Source organism: Argopecten irradians, unplaced genomic scaffold (genome assembly GCF_041381155.1).
Source record: "Argopecten irradians isolate NY unplaced genomic scaffold, Ai_NY scaffold_1032, whole genome shotgun sequence".
NCBI classification, from domain to species: domain Eukaryota; kingdom Metazoa; phylum Mollusca; class Bivalvia; order Pectinida; family Pectinidae; genus Argopecten; species Argopecten irradians.
The window spans coordinates 13,109-20,940 of NW_027188499.1; the positions used below are offsets into that span (position 1 = coordinate 13,109).

A 7,832-nucleotide genomic window follows, 5' to 3' on the forward strand; every position below is an offset into this window, starting at 1 on the left:
ACTAGGAACCAGACCCGAGTTCCGTTTAACAAACATACTGGCCAACGAGCGGAGTTCCGTTTATTAGGATTCCTATCTCTAACTGCATGTTCAATTACCTATTATATACAGGAATCGAACTTAGAGCTTCCATGAATAATACAGCACAGAATTAACCTCCTTAACACAAGTTTCCTTAAACAGATCTGACACCTAGACTCCAGTTCCGTTTAACTTAAACGGAACTAGGAACCAGACCCGAGTTCCGTTTAAGCTTATACGGAACTAGGAACCAGACCCGAGTTCCGTTTAACAAACATACTGGCCAACGAGCGGAGTTCCGTTTATTAGGATTCCTATCTCTAACTGCATGTTCAATTACATATCATATACAGGAATCGAACTTAGAGCTTCCATGAATAATACAGCACAGAATTAACCTCCTTAACACAAGTTTCCTTAAACAGATCTGACACCTAGACTCCAGTTCCGTTTAACTTAAACGGAACTAGGAACCAGACCCGAGTTCCGTTTAAGCTTATACGGAACTAGGAACCAGACCCGAGTTCCGTTTAACAAACATACTGGCCAACGAGCGGAGTTCCGTTTATTAGGATTCCTATCTCTAACTGCATGTTCAATTACATATCATATACAGGAATCGAACTTAGAGCTTCCATGAATAATACAGCACAGAATTAACCTCCTTAACACAAGTTTCCTTAAAAAGATCTGACAACTAGACTCCAGTTCCGTTTAACTTAAACGGAACTAGGAACCAGACCCGAGTTCCGTTTAAGCTTATACGGAACTAGGAACCAGACCCGAGTTCCGTTTAACAAACATACTGGCCAACGAGCGGAGTTCCGTTTATTAGGATTCCTATCTCTAACTGCATGTTCAATTACATATTATATACAGGAATCGAACTTAGAGCTTCCATGAATAATACAGCACAGAATTAACCTCCTTAACACAAGTTTCCTTAAACAGATCTGACACCTAGACTCCAGTTCCGTTTAACTTAAACGGAACTAGGAACCAGACCCGAGTTCCGTTTAAGCTTATACGGAACTAGGAACCAGACCCGAGTTCCGTTTAACAAACATACTGGCCAACGAGCGGAGTTCCGTTTATTAGGATTCCTATCTCTAACTGCATGTTCAATTACCTATTATATACAGGAATCGAACTTAGAGCTTCCATGAATAATACAGCACAGAATTAACCTCCTTAACACAAGTTTCCTTAAACAGATCTGACACCTAGACTCCAGTTCCGTTTAACTTAAACGGAACTAGGAACCAGACCCGAGTTCCGTTTAAGCTTATACGGAACTAGGAACCAGACCCGAGTTCCGTTTAACAAACATACTGGCCAACGAGCGGAGTTCCGTTTATTAGGATTCCTATCTCTAACTGCATGTTCAATTACATATCATATACAGGAATCGAACTTAGAGCTTCCATGAATAATACAGCACAGAATTAACCTCCTTAACACAAGTTTCCTTAAACAGATCTGACACCTAGACTCCAGTTCCGTTTAACTTAAACGGAACTAGGAACCAGACCCGAGTTCCGTTTAAGCTTATACGGAACTAGGAACCAGACCCGAGTTCCGTTTAACAAACATACTGGCCAACGAGCGGAGTTCCGTTTATTAGGATTCCTATCTCTAACTGCATGTTCAATTACCTATTATATACAGGAATCGAACTTAGAGCTTCCATGAATAATACAGCACAGAATTAACCTCCTTAACACAAGTTTCCTTAAACAGATCTGACACCTAGACTCCAGTTCCATTTAACTTTAACGGAACTAGGAACCAGACCCGAGTTCCGTTTAAGCTTATACGGAACTAGGAACCAGACCCGAGTTCCGTTTAACAAACATACTGGCCAACGAGCGGAGTTCCGTTTATTAGGATTCCTATCTCTAACTGCATGTTCAATTACCTATTATATACAGGAATCGAACTTAGAGCTTCCATGAATAATACAGCACAGAATTAACCTCCTTAACACAAGTTTCCTTAAACAGATCTGACACCTAGACTCCAGTTCCGTTTAACTTAAACGGAACTAGGAACCAGACCCGAGTTCCGTTTAAGCTTATACGGAACTAGGAACCAGACCCGAGTTCCGTTTAACAAACATACTGGCCAACGAGCGGAGTTCCGTTTATTAGGATTCCTATCTCTAACTGCATGTTCAATTACATATTATATACAGGAATCGAACTTAGAGCTTCCATGAATAATACAGCACAGAATTAACCTCCTTAACACAAGTTTCCTTAAACAGATCTGACACCTAGACTCCAGTTCCGTTTAACTTAAACGGAACTAGGAACCAGACCCGAGTTCCGTTTAAGCTTATACGGAACTAGGAACCAGACCCGAGTTCCGTTTAACAAACATACTGGCCAACGAGCGGAGTTCCGTTTATTAGGATTCCTATCTCTAACTGCATGTTCAATTACCTATTATATACAGGAATCGAACTTAGAGCTTCCATGAATAATACAGCACAGAATTAACCTCCTTAACACAAGTTTCCTTAAACAGATCTGACACCTAGACTCCAGTTCCGTTTAACTTAAACGGAACTAGGAACCAGACCCGAGTTCCGTTTAAGCTTATACGGAACTAGGAACCAGACCCGAGTTCCGTTTAACAAACATACTGGCCAACGAGCGGAGTTCCGTTTATTAGGATTCCTATCTCTAACTGCATGTTCAATTACATATTATATACAGGAATCGAACTTAGAGCTTCCATGAATAATACAGCACAGAATTAACCTCCTTAACACAAGTTTCCTTAAACAGATCTGACACCTAGACTCCAGTTCCGTTTAACTTAAACGGAACTAGGAACCAGACCCGAGTTCCGTTTAAGCTTATACGGAACTAGGAACCAGACCCGAGTTCCGTTTAACAAACATACTGGCCAACGAGCGGAGTTCCGTTTATTAGGATTCCTATCTCTAACTGCATGTTCAATTACCTATTATATACAGGAATCGAACTTAGAGCTTCCATGAATAATACAGCACAGAATTAAACTCCTTAACACAAGTTTCCTTAAACAGATCTGACACCTAGACTCCAGTTCCGTTTAACTTAAACGGAACTAGGAACCAGACCCGAGTTCCGTTTAAGCTTATACGGAACTAGGAACCAGACCCGAGTTCCGTTTAACAAACATACTGGCCAACGAGCGGAGTTCCGTTTATTAGGATTCCTATCTCTAACTGCATGTTCAATTACCTATTATATACAGGAATCGAACTTAGAGCTTCCATGAATAATACAGCACAGAATTAACCTCCTTAACACAAGTTTCCTTAAACAGATCTGACACCTAGACTCCAGTTCCATTTAACTTAAACGGAACTAGGAACCAGACCCGAGTTCCGTTTAAGCTTATACGGAACTAGGAACCAGACCCGAGTTCCGTTTAACAAACATACTGGCCAACGAGCGGAGTTCCGTTTATTAGGATTCCTATCTCTAACTGCATGTTCAATTACATATTATATACAGGAATCGAACTTAGAGCTTCCATGAATAATACAGCACAGAATTAACCTCCTTAACACAAGTTTCCTTAAACAGATCTGACACCTAGACTCCAGTTCCGTTTAACTTAAACGGAACTAGGAACCAGACCCGAGTTCCGTTTAAGCTTATACGGAACTAGGAACCAGACCCGAGTTCCGTTTAACAAACATACTGGCCAACGAGCGGAGTTCCGTTTATTAGGATTCCTATCTCTAACTGCATGTTCAATTACCTATTATATACAGGAATCGAACTTAGAGCTTCCATGAATAATACAGCACAGAATTAACCTCCTTAACACAAGTTTCCTTAAACAGATCTGACACCTAGACTCCAGTTCCATTTAACTTAAACGGAACTAGGAACCAGACCCGAGTTCCGTTTAAGCTTATACGGAACTAGGAACCAGACCCGAGTTCCGTTTAACAAACATACTGGCCAACGAGCGGAGTTCCGTTTATTAGGATTCCTATCTCTAACTGCATGTTCAATTACCTATTATATACAGGAATCGAACTTAGAGCTTCCATGAATAATACAGCACAGAATTAATCTCCTTAACACAAGTTTCCTTAAACAGATCTGACACCTAGACTCCAGTTCCGTTTAACTTAAACGGAACTAGGAACCAGACCCGAGTTCCGTTTAAGCTTATACGGAACTAGGAACCAGACCCGAGTTCCGTTTAACAAACATACTGGCCAACGAGCGGAGTTCCGTTTATTAGGATTCCTATCTCTAACTGCATGTTCAATTACATATTATATACAGGAATCGAACTTAGAGCTTCCATGAATAATACAGCACAGAATTAACCTCCTTAACACAAGTTTCCTTAAACAGATCTGACACCTAGACTCCAGTTCCGTTTAACTTAAACGGAACTAGGAACCAGACCCGAGTTCCGTTTAAGCTTATACGGAACTAGGAACCAGACCCGAGTTCCGTTTAACAAACATACTGCCAACGAGCGGAGTTCCGTTTATTAGGATTCCTATCTCTAACTGCATGTTCAATTACATATTATATACAGGAATCGAACTTAGAGCTTCCATGAATAATACAGCACAGAATTAACCTCCTTAACACAAGTTTCCTTAAACAGATCTGACACCTAGACTCCAGTTCCATTTAACTTAAACGGAACTAGGAACCAGACCCGAGTTCCGTTTAAGCTTATACGGAACTAGGAACCAGACCCGAGTTCCGTTTAACAAACATACTGGCCAACGAGCGGAGTTCCGTTTATTAGGATTCCTATCTCTAACTGCATGTTCAATTACATATTATATACAGGAATCGAACTTAGAGCTTCCATGAATAATACAGCACAGAATTAACCTCCTTAACACAAGTTTCCTTAAACAGATCTGACACCTAGACTCCAGTTCCATTTAACTTAAACGGAACTAGGAACCAGACCCGAGTTCCGTTTAAGCTTATACGGAACTAGGAACCAGACCCGAGTTCCGTTTAACAAACATACTGGCCAACGAGCGGAGTTCCGTTTATTAGGATTCCTATCTCTAACTGCATGTTCAATTACCTATTATATACAGGAATCGAACTTAGAACTTCCATGAATAATACAGCACAGAATTAATCTCCTTAACACAAGTTTCCATAATGCCTTTGGAATTTTCCAACAAAAACAAAAACAGTAAATTCTACACAAAAAAGGAGGTAAGTATAAACAGATCCACTCCCCTTCCTATACTGGTCAAAGAGGGCATGCTTCATATCAAATGTCCACATATACATATTAATACAGGATAGGTGAAGTATCATGCCGCCTCAGACAGTCAATCCACTCCCCTTTCCTATACTGGTATCAAAGAGAGCATGCTTCATAATCAAATGTCCACATATACATAATTAATACAGGATAGGTGAAGTATCATGCCGCCTCAGACAGTCAATCCACTCCCTTCCTATACATTATCAAAGAGGGCATGCCTTCATACAAATGTCCACATATATCATAGTAATACAAGGTAGGTGAAGTATCATGCCGCCTCAGACAGTCAATCCACTTCCCTTTCCTATACTGGTCAAAGAGGGCATGCCTCATACAAATGTCCACATACAACATAGTAATTACCTGATAGGGGAATTTAAAGTATCATGCCGCCTCAGACAGTCAATCCACTTCCAATTCAATGCTGTCAAAGAGGGCATGCCCCATACAAATGCCACATGTATCATAGCAATACTGCAGGATGGGTGAAGTATCATGCCGCCTCAGTCAGTCAATCCACTCCCCAACATAAATAAAGGTACATAATGAGGTGTCTCATATACAAAAAGTCCACCAAGACACATACTGTGCTGCTCACACGAAATATGAAATAAGTGTGAGACAGTATTTAGAAAAATAAATTTGTAACCAAATTTACAAACATAAAAAATATACACATAATAAAATGCAGTAATAAATGCTAGGTCATGGCCACCCCCTACACCAAATTGAACATCGATGGGGACTAGGAATCTGAGCTGCCTCTGACAGTCTCATGATCATCTATATACATACAACCTGTAAACATTTTGTAATCTAGCATTATTGTGGGTTTATCTGCAGACCATCAAAAACTGGTATTCTAAAATATCTTTTCACCGCATCCGAGTTCCAGCGACCCATAAGTCGAATAATTTTTCCTCCGGTATTTGGCACTGGAAAGCAGTGCTGGCAGCACCAATACGGAATGAATGTGGTTTGTACATTGATGTGTCTAGGCCAATAAAGGAAACCACCTCTTTTAACCTAGAAGTATAGTATGATTGGGTTATGGGGAGTAACCCCGTCAAATGTGAAAAGAGGCCCTGGGGGTGCTTCCCCTGGCTTTCCGAAAAGATTTCATAGATGAAACTGGACAAATTTTTTGCACTTCTGGCAAATTATCTTAAGATTGACTTGGCCTGCGTGATGAATGATGTTTAAAAATAACGAAGTGAAAGTACCATTTCTTTTGGTTTTCTTGTGTTTGGTATCCATGGTAATGTTTAGAAAATTGTATAATATTTTGAGTAGAACCTGTACCTGTCTTGGCTATTTCTCCTATTCGCAAGAATGCAAAGAAACTAAGAGTAAACATAGCACGTAACAATTTAGTTGTCGTACCTGTTTGGGAGAAGTATGTTCTAAACCAGAAATCAACTGGTCTGAAATGGAAGGTGTAATCGGTAGTCGCATGTCGGGACCTGAGAGCCGATAAAATCTGTACCCCTTTCAAAATCTTTTTGATTAGGAAACACTGAGTTGGAATCCTCGAAACCCTCATTCTATGATAAGAGGTTAGACCTGCAACGTATGTAATAATGGTCCTTTGCTGATTTACCATTCTGGTATAACCGAGGGAAATATATTGTACCAGCTTGTTCTAACAGAGAACAGGCAATAAAAAACAGGTGATGTTCCTGTCACGTGTAGATGAAATTTGTGATATGAATTTATGGCAGTGCGGTAGGAAACATGAGTATTTGATGAAAAAGCGGCATCAAAAAGTTTAACTGCAGTGTTGTTCAAAGATGTAGCAGCTGAGTTGGGATCTTGGTAGGGTTGGGGTCCATGCTTTCTGCCAGTTTCTTGAATCGACTGACCTGTAATTCGTCCGTGAAAGCAAGTCAGGTAAGTACATTCATCTTGCCAGGAAGGAAAAGGATAAGCTTTGAAAATAAACAAAAAATTGTACCGTAAACAGTATTAATACCAGCCTACGTACCAATTGCATGATATGAGAGTACTTTGGATGGATGTCTTGTTGATAACATCCACAACTGCTCTATTGTCCGAATGGAACATGACTGACTGATTTTAGTAGGTTCACCCCCCCATATTATCTACAGCAAATACCAATAGGAAAAAAGCTCTTTGAAACTGTAATATGTATGGTTTTTGCATTTACTACACTCTTTCCACATACCCCGCGCCCCCATAGAACCATCTACTGCCAAATACTGCACCATAACCTAGATAAACCAGAAGCATCCGTAAAAGATGTAGTTAAATCTGAATCTTGCCACATGTCATCTAGAAAAATTAGATTTTCCATGTTGTAAGCTATCAATAAATGTTGACCACGCATGCATATCTAGCCTAGCTGCATTTATTTAAAACGTAATTATGTGGTGATGGGGACTTACATTTTCCTTTAGTGAGGTTCTGTTAGCCTACGTAGAAAAGCCCGACCTGGAACAAACCACTTGACAGCAAAAATTAAGGAGCCCTAACAGGGACTGTAATTCACGTAAAGTGACCTTTTTGCTTTTTTTGATAGAGGACAG

General features: G+C 40.2%; 1 pseudogene; it reads right to left on the bottom strand.

Moving 5' to 3' along the window:
• Positions 1–5,480: 5,480 nt before the first annotated feature.
• Positions 5,481–7,514, bottom strand: LOC138313893 (uncharacterized; annotated as a pseudogene).
• Between the last annotated feature and the right edge of the window lie 318 nt (positions 7,515–7,832).